General features: G+C 48.1%; 1 protein-coding gene across 6 annotated transcripts in view; it reads left to right on the plus strand.

Annotated features, from left to right (window-relative positions):
• The window catches only part of B4GALNT1 (beta-1,4-N-acetyl-galactosaminyltransferase 1), a 231,789-nt gene that overhangs the window by 68,307 nt on the left and 148,209 nt on the right, over positions 1 to 15,273 (plus strand). For 4 of the 6 annotated variants that reach the window (XM_073663286.1, XM_073663289.1, XM_073663288.1 and 1 more), the window contains one exon: positions 3,877 to 3,946. The exons of the other annotated variants lie outside the window; for them this stretch is intronic. The gene's annotated coding sequence lies outside the window, so the exon portion shown is untranslated. The remainder of the gene's footprint in view (positions 1 to 3,876; positions 3,947 to 15,273) is intronic. 6 annotated transcript variants of the gene reach the window in all.

Genomic DNA, 15,273 nt, shown 5'->3' on the forward strand with positions numbered 1-15,273 from the left:
TCATGTCAGACTAACTTAATTTCCTTCTATGACAGAATCACTGACTGGGTGGATCAGGGAAATGCTGTAGATATAGTATATCTTGACTTCAGCAAAGCATTTGACAAAGTATCTCACACCATCCTTATTGAAAAAATGACCAAGTATGCAATGGACCAGGCAACTGTTAGGTGGATTCATAACTGGCTTAGTGATCGGACTCAAAGGGTGGTTGTAAATGGCTTCACATCCAGCTGGATGAATGTCTCAAGTGGGGTACCACAGGGCTCCGTCCTGGGACCTGTATTGTTCAACATCTTTATCAATGATTTAGATGAAGGAATTGAGGGTAAACTGATTAAATTTGCTGATGACACAAAGCTAGGAGGGATAGCTAATACTAGAGAAGAGAGAGAGAGGATTCAAAAAGACCTAAATAAACTGGAGCAGTGGGCAGCAACCAACAGAATGGTTTTTAACAGGGAAAAATGCAAAGTACTACATCTGGGCAATAAAAATGAAAAAAGCATATACAGAATGGGAGGACTAGAGCTAAGCAACAGTACATGTGAAAAAGACTTAGGTATACTAATAGATCATAGACTGAACATGAGTCAACAGTGTGATGCAGCAGCAAAAAAGGCAAATACAATTCTGGGATGTATTAACAGAAGCATACAGTCTAGATCACGTGAAGTCATTATCGGTCTTTACTCCTCTTTGGTCAGACCTCATCTGGAATACTGTGTACAGTTTTGGGCACCACATTTTAAAAAAGACATAGACAAACTGGAGCAAGTTCAGAGAAGAGCGACCAGAATGGTGACTGGTCTGCAAACCATGTCCTATGAGAAACGGTTGCAGGATTTGGGAATGTTTAGCTTGCAAAAAAGAAGACTGAGAGGAGACTTAATAGCTGTCTACAAATATGTCAAGGGCTGTGACATTGTAGAAGGATCATCTTTATTCTCATTTGCACAAGGAAAGACTAGAAGCAATGGGATGAAACTAAATGGGAGGAGACACAGATTAGATATTAGAAATTCTTTTTTGACAGTTAGGGTGATTAATGAGTGGAACAGGCTGCCACGAGAGGTGGTGAGTTCCCCTTCAATGGACGTCTTCAAACAGAGGCTGGACAGACATCTGTCTGAGATGATCTAGTGAATCCTGCTTTGAGCAGGGGGTTGGACCAGATGACCCAGGAGGACCCTTCCAACTCTACCATTCTATGATTCTATGATTCTATGATTCTATGACCCTCTGGGATTTTAGACAGCAGAGAGGTGACATCTGGGCCAAAGAGGTAGATCTGAGTGTCATCAGTGTATAGAAGGTACTGGAAGCTAAGGGACTTTATGAGTTGTCCCAGGTCAAAGGTATAGATGGAAAAGAGTAGCAGTCCCAAGACAGAGACTTGAGGGACACCAATAGAGAGAGGGTGGGATGAGGAGGTAGTTTGGGAATGGGAGATGCTAAATATGCAGTTAGAAAGGTATGAGGAGATCAAGGAAAGGGAAAATTTTACAGACCCCAAGGTAGAGAAGTCAGACGTTCCGGGGTCAGTACCAACAGAGCGCGTAGAAACCCAACGGGAAAGACAAAGACGTTTTTCAGGTCACGGTCCAGGGTCCAAATACCAGGAGATAGTGGACCAAAGCAAAAGGACAAGACAAAGGGTTAGTCAGAACACGGTCCAAAGGGTCAGGCAGCGGGATATTAAGTGTGGTGGAGAGGTTGGGGAGGAGGTGGGAATGCACAAGAGGTGAGGTGTGATTTGGAGAGAATATGAGTAATCTTTCTTTCAGTGATGGTGGGGAGGATGGTTATGGAGGAAGGGCATTGGTCAGGTGGGTGACCTGACCTCATCTACAGACCTGCTCCTAAACCTCAGATCCTTCCTTCTAAAACATAAAATATTCCAGACCCAATCCTTTTCCCACTTGTTTGCTTGTTTGTTTGTAAGAGGGACAAAGAGATAATTATTTGTTTGCAGAGTGCTGTGATTTGGGGATAGCGAAGGAGAGTAAGGATTAGTGGAGCTATGACTGTAAGGGCATCCTGGAAGAGTAGTGGGAAAATGAAAAGGTGGGTGTAGTCAATAAAACATTTGTAGCTCTTACCTTTTGGTCCATTTCTGATATATTTCTAATGTGCACTTAATAGCTGCACTTGATAAAGCAGCATGCATATACCAAGGTCAACATAGACCTAGGGCTCCAAATTTATACACCTTTAATTGCACATGAAAGGTACCAGGTGTGAACAGAAGGGAAAAGCCACAGGGAGACAGGTCACAGAATCAAAGGAGGGGATGAACCAAATGAGAGGAGCTACAGTAATATAAACACTTTGCTACTTACACAGCAGGGGATGAAAGTGTAAGGGGGAAGACCGGGGTGTAAGTACTTTCAGAACAAGGGATCCGGAACTGCCGGAGCCCTGCCTCTGGTTGCAGGGGGAATACAGACTGCAAGCACAGGAGTCAGGTGATCGGGAAGCTGGGGGCATGTCCAGAGCTCAGGGGTCAGGTGACCGGGGAGCTGGGGGCATGTCTAGGAAGAGGGAGAAAAAGGAAGTTTGCATGGGAAAGCAGGGAGTTAACAGTTGGGGTCAAGCCCCACTAGAGGGAGAAGAGACGCAGGGTCCATGGAGCCGAGTAAGTGAGGTGCAGTGTTATGGACTAGGGGCTCAGCGGGTCAAACTGGAGACTTTCCGCTGCCGCCAGAAGACGTGGAGCCGAGCAAGTGAGGTGTAGTGTTATGGACTAGGGGCTCAGCAGGTCAAACCGGAGACCGCCCGCTGCCGCTAGATGACGGAGCATTGTTTAGGCGGGGAAGCCAGAAGAAAACAGCAACGGCATCAGCCGGCAACTGCCTTGTGGGGAACAAGAGTCAGCTAAGTGTAAAACTGCTGATTACAACTGTGTCGACTCTGCTATATCTAGCCAAACTGTGGATTGTCGGTTATAGTCTGTTACCTGCTACTCCCCTTGTTGTCCCCATATTTCCCCTGTTACTCCCTGCGTGGAGATTGACCCTGTTACAATAAATACCCCCTGTTTATTAACCCTGTACTGGCTGCTCTGTGTTTCTGTGTCACTGCATCTAAAGTACCTGTGTTACAAAAGCACATACTAAAAATAGATATAGATGTGAACTAGAAGCAATAGACACAATCAAAATGCAAATTATCCTGCACTTCTGGGCCCAGTCCAGATACGGTAGTATGTCTGTAGATTCAGAGTTTAGCCGACCTGAGTGAGAATATCAGTAAAAAAAATGGTAGAGTCTTCTTTTTTGGGGGTTCATTCTTAGTTTTGATTACAGACAATTGACATTCACATGTCTGTGTTTTTTGTACACTGCTCTCGGATGACATGCGGATTTTCATGGACTGTCAGAAAGGAGAAGGTGGAGATACTTTTTTATCTCCACGTGCAAGAAAAACTGATGAGACTCGGACCACACTCTGATCAAAGTAATTGGTCCTATTTTCTCATACATGAGAGAAACGTACTTTTGAATGAAGGCTAAGCAGACTTATTTTTCACCTGTGTGCTGGATAAGACTTGGAAATGATGTTTGGTCAGTGTGTCTGTTTTTGCGTGTGACATCCATTTTTCTCATATGAAAAGCAAATCTCCACCTTTCTCTTATCAATTAAACAGTAAAAAACAGACTTCACTCAGATGTTACACACCGATGACAAAATATAAGAAATTTCGCACTGATATGTGGTGAGGTGGTGGGGTCCCTATGAATTTATGAATATTTATAATTGCACATGTCTTTTTATTCCCTGTATGTCAGTGTTTTTTGTACTTGACAAAGACCACATATTTGGTCAAAAAGTCAAATATTTTTTAAACTGGTGATATGATAAATGTTTCCACAGATAGGCAACCTACGTGAACCATGGACATCTGAAGCCTGAAACATTGGATTGTGGCGTGAAGCCTGAGAAGGTCACTACGTATTATTGTTTTCTTTTCCCTATTATTTTAAATTTGGTCGCTGAACCAGAGGGTCACTTTAGAGAGTCATATAACTGGGATGTACAATTACAGTAGTTTGCATTTAAGGGTTCTTTGTTTAAAACAAGTTATCACCGATCCACAGGCTCTACAGGATAGGTGATAACATTGATCGTTTGGGTCCAAACATTGGAAAACGCACCTATCACAAGAATGGGGAACTTTTATCCCTCACAGGACACTTATCCCCATTTTAAAATGGAGCTGCAGGTGGAACGTCTGACCGCAGCTCCATTCATTTTCTTCTGGGCTTCCAGAAAAAAACAAGAAGAGCCACTGAGGGAATGAATGGGATCAGTGGTCAAGTCGCACATGAGCTCCAGTCCAATGGGATAAAAACTCCACATTCTACCAGTCGTTGCAGGTCCCAGCATTCAGACCCCACCAATCAATAACTTATCACTTATCCTGTGGAGAGGTGATTACTTGTTTTCCCCAGAGAACCCCTGTAAGTGCATCTTGTTCCAAGTATTTAATCACTAATGGAAATAAAGAATCTTCTCCTAATTAATATCAGAGAGAACAAATGACCGCCATACACAACACAATCCACTATACCAACACCAATAATACCACATGCAAGGGAGAAATACTGCAACATCATGACCAGGCCACATATTACCACCACATAGTGACTGAATAATACTACATACGAGGGACAAATACCGCCACACCATGACCAAATTACATATTACCACCACATAGTGACCGAATAATACCACATACTGTACAAGGGAGAAATACCACCACACCGTGACCAGACCAGATATTAACAGCATATAATAATAATATAATAATAAATAATTCCCCATCATTGCTCTCCCCCACCTCCATCATTGCTCTCCCCCACCTCCTCCATCATTGCTCTCTCCCATCCCAGTCATTGCTCTCCATCATTGTTCTACCACATCATTGCTCTCCACCACCTCCATCATTGTCATATCTCCCCACCTCTATCATTGTCATATCTGCCCCACCTCCATCATTGTTCTCCCCACCTCCATCATTGCTCTCCCCATCTCCATCATTGCTCTCCCCCACCACCATCATTTTCATATCTCCCCCACCTCCATTGCTCTCCTCATCCCCATCATAGCTCTCCCCCACCTCCTCCATCACTGCCCTCCCCGTCCCCATCATTTCTCTCCCCCACTTCCTCCATAATTTCTCTCCCCATCCCCATCATTGCTCTCCCCCACCCCCATCATTGCTGTCCCCCATCATTGCTCTCCCCATCCTCATCATTGCTCTCCCCATCCTCATCAATGCTCTCCCCCACCTCCATCATTGCTCTCCCCAATCCCCATCATTGCTCTCCCATTCCCCACCATTGCTCTCTCCATCCTCATCATTGCTCTCCTCATCCCCATCATTGCTCTCCCTCATCTCCATTATTGCTCTCCCAATCCCCATCATTGCTCTCCCCATCCCCATCATTGCTCTCTCCATCCTCATCATTGCTCTCCTCATCCCCATCATTGCTCTCCCTCATCTCCATTATTGCTCTCCCCATCCCCATCATTCCTCTCCCCATCCCCATCATTGCTCTCCCCAATCCCATCACTGCTCTCCCCCATCCCCATCATTGCTCTCTCCATCCCCATCATTGCTCTCCTCCCCATCACCATCACTGCTCTCCCCCATCCTCATCATTGCTCTCCCTCATCCCCATCAATGTTATACTCATTCCTATCACTGCTCTCCCCATCCGCATCATTGCTCTCCCCATCCCCATCAATATTCTCCCAATCCCCATCATTGCTCCCCGCCTCTCCATCACTGCTCTCCACCTCTCCATCATTGCTCTCTCCATCCCCATCATTGCTCTCCCCATCCCCATCATTGCTATCTCCATTATTGCTCTCCCATCCCCATCATTGCTCTCCCCATCCCCATCATTGCTCCTCCCCATCGCAATCATTGCTCTCCCCATCCCCATCATTGCTCTCCCCACCCTCATCATTGCTCTCATCCCCATCATTGCTGTCCCCCATCCCCATTATTGCTCTTCCCCATCCCCATCATTGCTCTCCCCACCCTCATCATTGCTCTCATTCTCATCATTGCTGTCCCCCATCCCCATTATTGCTCTTCTCCATCCCCATCATTGCTCTCCCCATCCCTATCATTGCTCTCCCCATCCCCATCACTGCTCTCCCCCATCCCCATCAGTGCTCTCCCCATCCCCATCATTGCTCTCCCCATGCCCATCATTGCTCTCCCCATCCCTATCATTGCTCTCCCTCTCTCCATCACTGCTCTCCCCCTCTCCATCATTGCTTTCTCCATCCCCATCATTGCTATCCCCATCATTGCTCTCCCCATCCCCATCATTGCTCTCCCCATCCCCATCAGTACTCTCCCCATCCCCATCATTGCTCTCCCTATCCCCATCATTGCTCTCCCCATCCCCATCATTGCTCTCCCATCCTCATCATTGCTCTCCTCATCCCCATTATTGCTCTCCCCATCAATGTTCTCCCCATCCCCATCATTGCTCTCTCCATCCCCATCATTGCTCTCTCAATCCCAATCATTGCTCTCCCCATCCCCATCACTGCACTCCCTCATCCCCATCACTGCTCTGCCCATCTCCATCATTGCTCTTCCCATCCTCATCATTGCTCTCCTCATCCCCATCATTGCTCTCCCCATCCCCATTATTGCTCTCCCCATCCCCATCACTGCTCTCCCCATCCCCATAATTGCTTTTCTCCATCCCCATCACTGCTCTCCCCATCCCCATAATTGCTTTTCTCCATCCCCATCAATGTTCTCCCCATCCCCATCATTGCTCTCCCCATCCCCATCATTGCTCTCCTCATCCCCATCATTGCTCTCCCCATCCTCATCATTGCTCTCCCCCATCCCCATCATTGCTCTCCCCATCCCCATCACTGCTCTCCCCATCCCCATCATTGCTCTCCCCCATCCCCATCAATGTTCTCCCCATCATTGCTCTCCCCATCCCCATCACTGCTCTCCCCCATCCCCATCATCGCTCTTTTTCATCACTGCTCTCCCCTATCCCCATCATTGCTCTCCCCCATCCCCATCAATGTATTACCCATCCCCATCATTGCTCTCCCAATCAATGTTCTCCCCATCATTGCTATCCCCCTCTCCATCGCTGCTCTCCCCCTCTCCATCATTGCTCTCCCCATCCCCATCATTGCTCTCCCCCATCTCCATCATTGCTCTCCCAATTCCCATCACTGCTCTCCCCCATCCCCATCAGTGCTCTCCCCCATCACCATCAGTGCTCTCCCCATCCCCATCATTGCTCTCCCCATCCCCATCATTGCTCTCCCCATCTCTATCATTGCTCTCCCCCTCCACCCGATCCACCGGAGAATTCTCTGGTGTCCCGGTGCCCCAGTCCGACCCTGATGACATGCTATTTCCAGGCTCTTATGCCAACATAGTTAAATACTTGAAGAGAAAAAATCCGACCATATCAACCCAAAGTTATAATAAAAATTAACTTTTATTCATAAATAGTATAAAAAGTTACTACATAGTCAATATAGGGCACAGTACAGAAATACGAAAAGACATATAACATGTAGAAAAAACCGTCTCACTGAAGGGACGATGTGGTCCACAAATGACAAAGGGGGGGCCTCAGCACCACAGCAAAAACATATATATATCTAGTCCTTCATCTATAATGTCAATAAAGAGGACTATCGGATAGCCACAGAGAAATACCCATAGTAATATACATATAGTAATGCATGTCACAGGCAGTATTAAAGTACTTGAAGGTTTCCTCAGGGGGGACTCATAATCAGTACTATCTGAATGCCATATGTGGGCTACTAGACTGTGCTTTTCATCGTATCAGATGCACAGTATAAAAATAGGTGGGTGTAGAGTTGAATAAAGGCAAATACTGCATAATATCAAGAAGGTTACCTGGGCTACAAGCTGTAATGTCGGGGCTCCCCCACGTGGACCGCTCGCCCACCCCAACGCACGTTTCGGCGTTTGCCTTCTTCAGGGGGCGTCATTTGTGGACCACATCGTCCCTTCAGTGAGACGGTTTTTTCTACATGTTATATGTCTTTTCGTATTTCTGTACTGTGCCCTATATTGACTATGTAGTAACTTTTTATACTATTTATGAATAAAAGTTAATTTTTATTATAACTTTGGGTTGATATGGTCGGATTTTTTCTCTTCAAGTATTTAACTATGTTCAAACGACCCAACCTTGATTTTCATCAGTAGGTGCTAGCTATTTAGCAAGAGACACACTATCTTTAATATATACCGATTGAGAAACTTACATTTGATTCTTATGCCAACATGTCTATAGGGTGCTGTCCATCAGATGGATGTCAAATATGTGTCCTTTTGGTGTGCCATTGTCTTTTATGCATATGCATAATTTTTTTTTACTTCATAGAAAAGTGAAGTGTTGTCTGATAGTCTGCTTCACTTTTCTATGTAAAAGGATAGAGCGAAAACAAATCTGCATGATATACATTTTATTTCCAATGGAAGTCAGTAATAATGTATGGCATGGCATACATAGAAGCCTACTATCAGAGCTTTACATCAGAGAATACTTCCTACTTATATTTCCAATTTAAACTTCAATTAGTTATATACACTATCAATCTGTATAAATTGAGGAATTTTATCAATGCACATTTCTGTGCAAGTATCATGTTTCCTTTAGATTTGAGCCTTGTGTTCAATTCCACATTCTTTAAAGTAGATACAGAAGTAGAAAAACAGGCTTTTACAGCTGGAAATCAACATATCACATTACAATGTGTTGGAGAAAAGTTGCAAAAGATAAAATAAATTCTAATATGTTATCAGAGATATTAAAGGGGTTATCCCATATAGTATTTGACACCGAAAGTTATGAAAGGCTCTTAATAGAGATGAGTGAGTTTCCCAAAATTTGTTTTTGTCAGATTCGCTTGAATCAACTGACAAACCCTATTTGGTTGAAAAACAAATTTGGTCCAAATTAGTGCCCCAATTCACGTAAAGAGTTTTAGCATTCTCTGAGGTCTCCCCAGACCTTGTTGTATAATAATAGTTGTGGAAAGGTGTTAAAAAAAACACATCTCAGGCTACCAACTGACTCCTTATGCCGCCTTCCAGTACACATCTCCCTGGGTCTCAGTGGGGTTCTTCGGTTATTCTGATGCTAAGGACAAGGCTGTCACATGGAGTAAGGGGCACCGCACATCATTGATGTTAATGATGTGAGTTGCCCCCCACGTGTACGCTGTCACATGGAACTGAATACTGAAAATATCAAATTTAACAGAATCTAAAATTTTTGGTAAATTCGTAGCTAATTTGATTAATTACGGATCAATCCTCTCAGCTCTAGATTTTGATTATCCTTTTTTGCTCTCAGTGACCCGTTGGTGCTGCTGTCAATCTGCTATGTGTTGATGGCACGGGCTTTAGACAGAATCAGCCTCCATCCTCATGTGGCTGCTGACCCTTCTTACTATACAGAAGGAGTCCTCTCAGCTCTACTGCCATGCTACCATAGAGACTCTGCTCCAACCCTGACAAGCAAGACAAAAAGCTAGAAACCAGGCAGTGTGGACAGTGACTGACTGATCAAGCTTTCGTGGCCACCAATACCCAGTTCTTTAGAAGGCCATCAGATTTGTATAAAAATATGGTGGAGAATTTTCAGACATCAAATCTCTGTCAACATAGGAGAAGAAATGGCACTTGTATGACACATACAGCATATACACAGAGATGATTTTAAACTACTGAGGTTTGAGGCATCTTCCATTTGAAATTTTTATTTTGCCTTCCCCATGTGGAGATATTAGCAGTCAAACTATTTTACTCCTAATGAGTACATTTTTGTCAAGTTCAAGTGGGTGTTATCTGAGCGTTTTCTCTGGGGGTGTGAACTTCTCTCCCCTTTATAATGCTGATCAATCACCAGCAGGCTACAATGCTCAGGAGAAAGAACATGCCCCCACCATAGCATAGAGCAGGCTTCTCAGTGTATGAGACATAAGGATACAGCCCTAACCTCCTGGTCTAGTCAGTGTGGCGGGAGGGGCAGTGCAGCTGAATTTAACTGTGTCACATTACAAACACATCTATTCCGCTCTGCAGCCGGTATTACATCCTGTGCTCAGGTCAACATAAAAATTTTGATTACAGGTCCCCTTTAAAGGGTCAGCAGTTGATTACTATATCAATGAGGAAGGAGGACAGTAAAACTGCAATACAATTAGGTTTCAAACACGGAATGAACCCCATCAGTCAGCGATCTCCTTTCCTAAATAATTGGGTGAGCTTCATACTGGTGTTTTCTTATATAACAAGTGGGCCCAGGTACATCTGTTACCTCTGCACTCTCTCCAGCTATGTCCACAATCTGCTTGTGAATCTTTTCATTTTTCAGCAGCAGAATGGAAGGAAGGGAGACACAGACATTACTAGTGGGTAGGCGGAGCCCACACAGGATAGAACACCTCAGATTACAAAAAGTGTTGACTGGCCCCTCCAGCTTGGGCTCCTCCTACTTCCGCTCTCCAGTCTAAAATTTGAGGTCGCAGAGGATAGTCGCTGCTGGAGCAGCTCCTCAGAAAATTTATTTTTATTTTTATCGGACAGAGACTTGGACCCCCCGTGGTCTAGAGGTCTCAGGGGTCTCAGCGCTGCTGGACCCCCACCCCTCCCCTGGCGGATCTGCATACCCTTTATGGTGGTCCCTGCAGAACCCTGCCAGGGATGAGGGACGCTTCCCGGAGGAGACGCAAACCGCGCCATTGGGGTCCATGCGCGCTCCGTCCTGGGGGGAAGCTAAGGGCCACAGCGCCACAAATCCCTGGGGGTCCCTGTGGCGCTCAGCTGGGTGAGTACTCAGCATTTGTAAATGTGTTTGAGTGCTTCAGCGGCTGCTGCGGCGGCCGCTGTTACATGTACCGTTGGTGACTGTGTGTTTTTCGTCCGCAGGTGGATCCCTGCAGGACATGTGAAGCGGGGCAGGAGCGGAGAGCGGAGGAGTCACGCGCCTTTTTGAATGCCGGCGGGGGGCGTGGCTTCGCGCCTTCCCGGTCTTTTCGCGGGCAGGTAGCGCTCTCAGCGCGCGCTTTCTCCTGTCCCTCCCCTTCCGGCTTCTCTCTTCACTGCGCGGCGGCCATTGCTGACGGCCTCCTCCGGCTCCTCACTCTCCTCTCCTCCCGTCAGAACCGAAGGAACACTGCACCGCGGCCAGCTGGGTGAGTCGCTTCTGCCTGTCAGGGCAGAAGCTTAACCTCCTCACCCCCACAGCGCAGGGCACCTTTCTGCGGCACAATTGGGTGGCAGACTGCGCTGCCCTGCAGCTGCTACCTCATATAGAGGTTTTTTTGTCTGGGACTCGCACACCTCTTTCATTTAGCAGAGGTTGTGGGGAGTCTGCTGCATTAACCCCCTGGTAGGCGGTTAACCCTTAATTGGGGGATAGCTGGGGTAGCTCTCCCTGTAAGAGCCTTAACCCTTCAGCGTTCGTTTCTTTCCTTTTAGAAGCCACACTGTCCTAGTTACTGACAGGCTTAAGCCTGCTATATACTGTGTGAGGGCATGTCAGATCAGGGTCCAGGAGGCGCGGTCCGTCTCCCAGGTCCGCTACAGGATCAGTCTCGCGTATCTGACTCGCAGGAGTCCTCGACGGCGTCAAGTGCAGCGCAGGTCGGGGGACTCAGTGATGTTAAAATGGAGGCTCTCACTCGTTCTATTGATAGCCTGTCTGACCTTCTAGGTCATTGGGTGTCAGCTAGATCCCAACTGTCTTCTCATGGCAGGAAGCGCCACAGGCCAGTACTGTCCTCCCCGCGCAGTGACTCGGAGATCTCTGATATGGAGGGTTCCCCTTCAAGCTCTGCTGGGGAGATGTCCGATTCGGATAAAGAGGATCGGCAGGGGCGCTCTGCCTCTCTTTTGGGCCGTGTGGATGCTTTTATTGGAGCTATGAGAGAGGCGTTACAGTTACCGGAGGAGGTAGCTAGACGCCCTGGTAAGTCGGCCCGGCTTTTTCAGGAGTCGCATAGGTCGCGGTCAACGTTACCATCTCTGGATGAACTTGATGGGGCGGTGGAGAAGGAACGCCTGTGTCCAGATAAGCGTTTTCAGGGGACACGTTTTTTTGAGGCATTGTATCCGTGTTCTACGGAGTCGATTGCTAATTGGATTCCTTCTCCTGAAGTGGAAGTCCCTTTATCCTAGCTTAGCAAATCTTCATTAATTCCTGTTAAAGGGAAGGCGAGTCTGCAGGATCCGCTGGACAGAAAAACGGAGATGGTGGCTAAATCCATCTACGAGGCCGCGGGTAATGGATTCAGAGCAGCTTTAGGAGCCATGTGTGCTGGTGAAGCTTCCCTGAGGTGGTTGGACCGCCTACGGACGGCGTGGCAAGTTGGATCCCCGTTATCCGAGGTAGAAGGGCTTTTCAAGTTGTTGGAAGAGGCAGCGCGATATGGCAGAGATGCAGTTCTGGATACTACGTCACTGCTGTCCAGGGCGCAATCCTCGGCTGTCACAGTCAGAAGAGCACTGTGGCTTAAGCAGTGGACCGGAGACGCGGTTTCCAAGCAAGGTTTGCTGTGTTTAGCTTACAAGGGTGGTCAGCTGTTTGGGTCTGACCTCACGGAGCTGATTGCGAAGGCCAAGGCAAAAGAAACGGCTTTACCGCAGCGTAGAGCTGTGGCTTCTGCGTCTGGCAAGTCTAGTGCCGGTAGTAGTCGGCGGCCCTTTCGGCCCAGGGGACGGTTCGGTCAGCCCTCTTGGGGATCGGGTAGTCTCTCGTTTTCGGGAAAAAAGATCTCTCAGAAATCCCGCACTCCCTGGAAACAGAACTTCCGTCAAGACAAACGGGAAGCTGACAAAAAGCCCGCTAAGGCGGACTGACGCCAGGGTTTCACTCGAGGGTCCTCGAGTGGGGGGTCGCCTGCTCCAGTTCGAGTCGACTTGTGCGTCCCACGTTTCAGACGCCTGGGTGACGCGGGTTGTGTCGGCAGGCTATTTCATAGAGTTTCTTTCTCGACCCCCGGACAGATTTTGCCAATCTCGCATTCCGTCAGAGCCCGAGCTAGCTACCGCTCTACGGTGGGAGGTCGATTCCCTTCTGCAGAATGGTGTGGTGGTGCCGGTTCCGCCGGAGGATTGGGGAAGGGGGTTTTACTCCAACCTCTTTGTGGTCTCCAAAAAGGAGGACAAATTTCGCCCCATTCTGGATCTCAAAAAATTGAATCTGCATGTCCGGACCCGGAAATTCCGCATGGAGTCGCTTCGCTCAGTTGTGGCGGCTCTGTCGCAGAACAATTTTTTAGTGTCAATCGACATTCGCGACGCTTATTTGCATATTCCCATCGGAAGGGCTCACCAGCGCTTCCTACGTTTTGCCATAGGTCAGGACCATTACCAGTTTGTGGCCCTGCCATTCGGGTTGGCATCAGCGCCCAGAGTTTTTACAAAAATTCTGGCGCCTCTCATGGCGATCCTTCGAAGGCAGGGGGTGACAATTCTTCCCTACCTAGACGACCTTTTGATTGTGGCGTCCACAGAGGAGGAGGCGGTGAGGGCTCGCAATCTATCCCTTCAGCTCCTGGAGGACTTCGGATGGCTAGTCAATTGGAAGAAGTCATCTCTGGAACCGTCGCAGTCAATCCTGTTTTTGGGGATGCACTTCGACACGGTACGGGCAGTGGTGTCCTTGCCTCCGGACAAGCAAGCAAGTCTTCGTCAACATGTACAGGTTATGAAGTCTTCGACTGCAATGTCCCTTCGAAGGTGTATGCGCCTTCTGGGTTTGATGGTGGCGTCAATGGAAGCGGTCCCGTTTGCTCAATTTCATTCCAGGGGTCTCCAAATGCTCATTCTGACCCGTTGGGATCGATCGCAGGCTTCGCTGGATCGCAGTGTCATCATCTCCCACAGGGTGCGAGAGTCTCTAGGATGGTGGTTACATCCAGAAGCGTTATCCCAGGGGAAGTCCTTCCTCCTTCCGCGGTGGTCGGTCATAACCACCGATGCCAGTCTGACGGGCTGGAACGATCTCTGGGTTCAGGGAGTATGGTTGTCAGAAGAGTCTGTCCTGCCGATCAACCTCCTGGAGTTGAGGGCGATTTTCCTTTGCCTCCAACACTGGACGGTCCCTTTAAGCGGTCTGCCAGTCCGAGTGCAGACAGACAACGCGACGGCGGCCGCGTATATCATCCATCAAGGTGGGACGAGGAGCTCCAGGCTCATGATGGAGGTCTCTCGGATCATGGTATGGGCCGAAGCCAGGGTTCCAGCCATCTCCGCGATTCACATCCCAGGAGTCCAGAATATCACGGCGGACTTCCTCAGTCGCGAGAAGGTGGATCCCGGAGAATGGAGTCTTCATCCGGAAGTTTTTGCACTACTGTGCTCCCGTTGGGGAACTCCCCAAGTGGATTTGATGGCATCCAGGTTCAACGCCAGGTTACCGACGTTCATGTCCAGGTACAAGGACCCGGAGGCTGTGGCGGTGGATGCTCTAGTGGCTCCGTGGGACCAATTCGAGCTGATCTATGTGTTTCCGCTGATATCCTTACTTCCTCTGGTGTTACGTCGGATCAAACTGGAGAGAGTCTCGGCTATGTTGGTGGCCCCAGATTGGCCAAGGAGGACGTGGTTCTCAAAGCTGGTGTCGCTTCTGGCAGTGCCTCCGCTTCCACTTCCACTTCGCCCGGACCTGTTAACCCAGGGGCCCATTCGTCATCCGGACCTGAAGTCTCTGCGTTTGACGGCGTGGCTCTTGAGACCGAAATCTGGACCCGTCAAGGATTTTCAGCCGAAGTCATTGCCATTCTGCGAGCGGCCAGAGGTCCTGCTACCACTAGGATTTATCACAAGACTTGGGAAGCCTTCTTCTCGTGGTGTTCCGGTTCTTCAAGGAACCCGAGGATTTTTTCCATTCCCAATTTGTTGGCCTTTTTGCAGTATGGGCTGGACAAGGGTTTGGCAGTTAGCACCCTGAAGGGTCAGGTTTCCGCTCTATCCTTGCTGTTTCGGAAGGCTATCGCCTCGCGTAGGGACGTACGTTCCTTTTTTCGCGGGGTAATCCGTCAATTTCCACCGCGGAAGGCACTTGTGACTCCTTGGCGGCTCAATCTTGTCTTGGAGGCTCTTCAACATGGGCCTTTTGAGCCTATGGACTCTGTTAGCCTTTCATTGCTTTCCTGGAAGGTTGCCTTCCTGGTGGCGGTCACCTCTTTGAGAAGGGTTTCTGAGTTGGCGGCTCTTTC

The sequence above is a fragment of the Phyllobates terribilis genome, unplaced genomic scaffold (genome assembly GCF_046119375.1).
Source record: "Phyllobates terribilis strain yellow unplaced genomic scaffold, ASM4611937v1 Scaffold_2__4_contigs__length_985480577, whole genome shotgun sequence".
Taxonomy (NCBI): Eukaryota; Metazoa; Chordata; class Amphibia; order Anura; family Dendrobatidae; genus Phyllobates; species Phyllobates terribilis.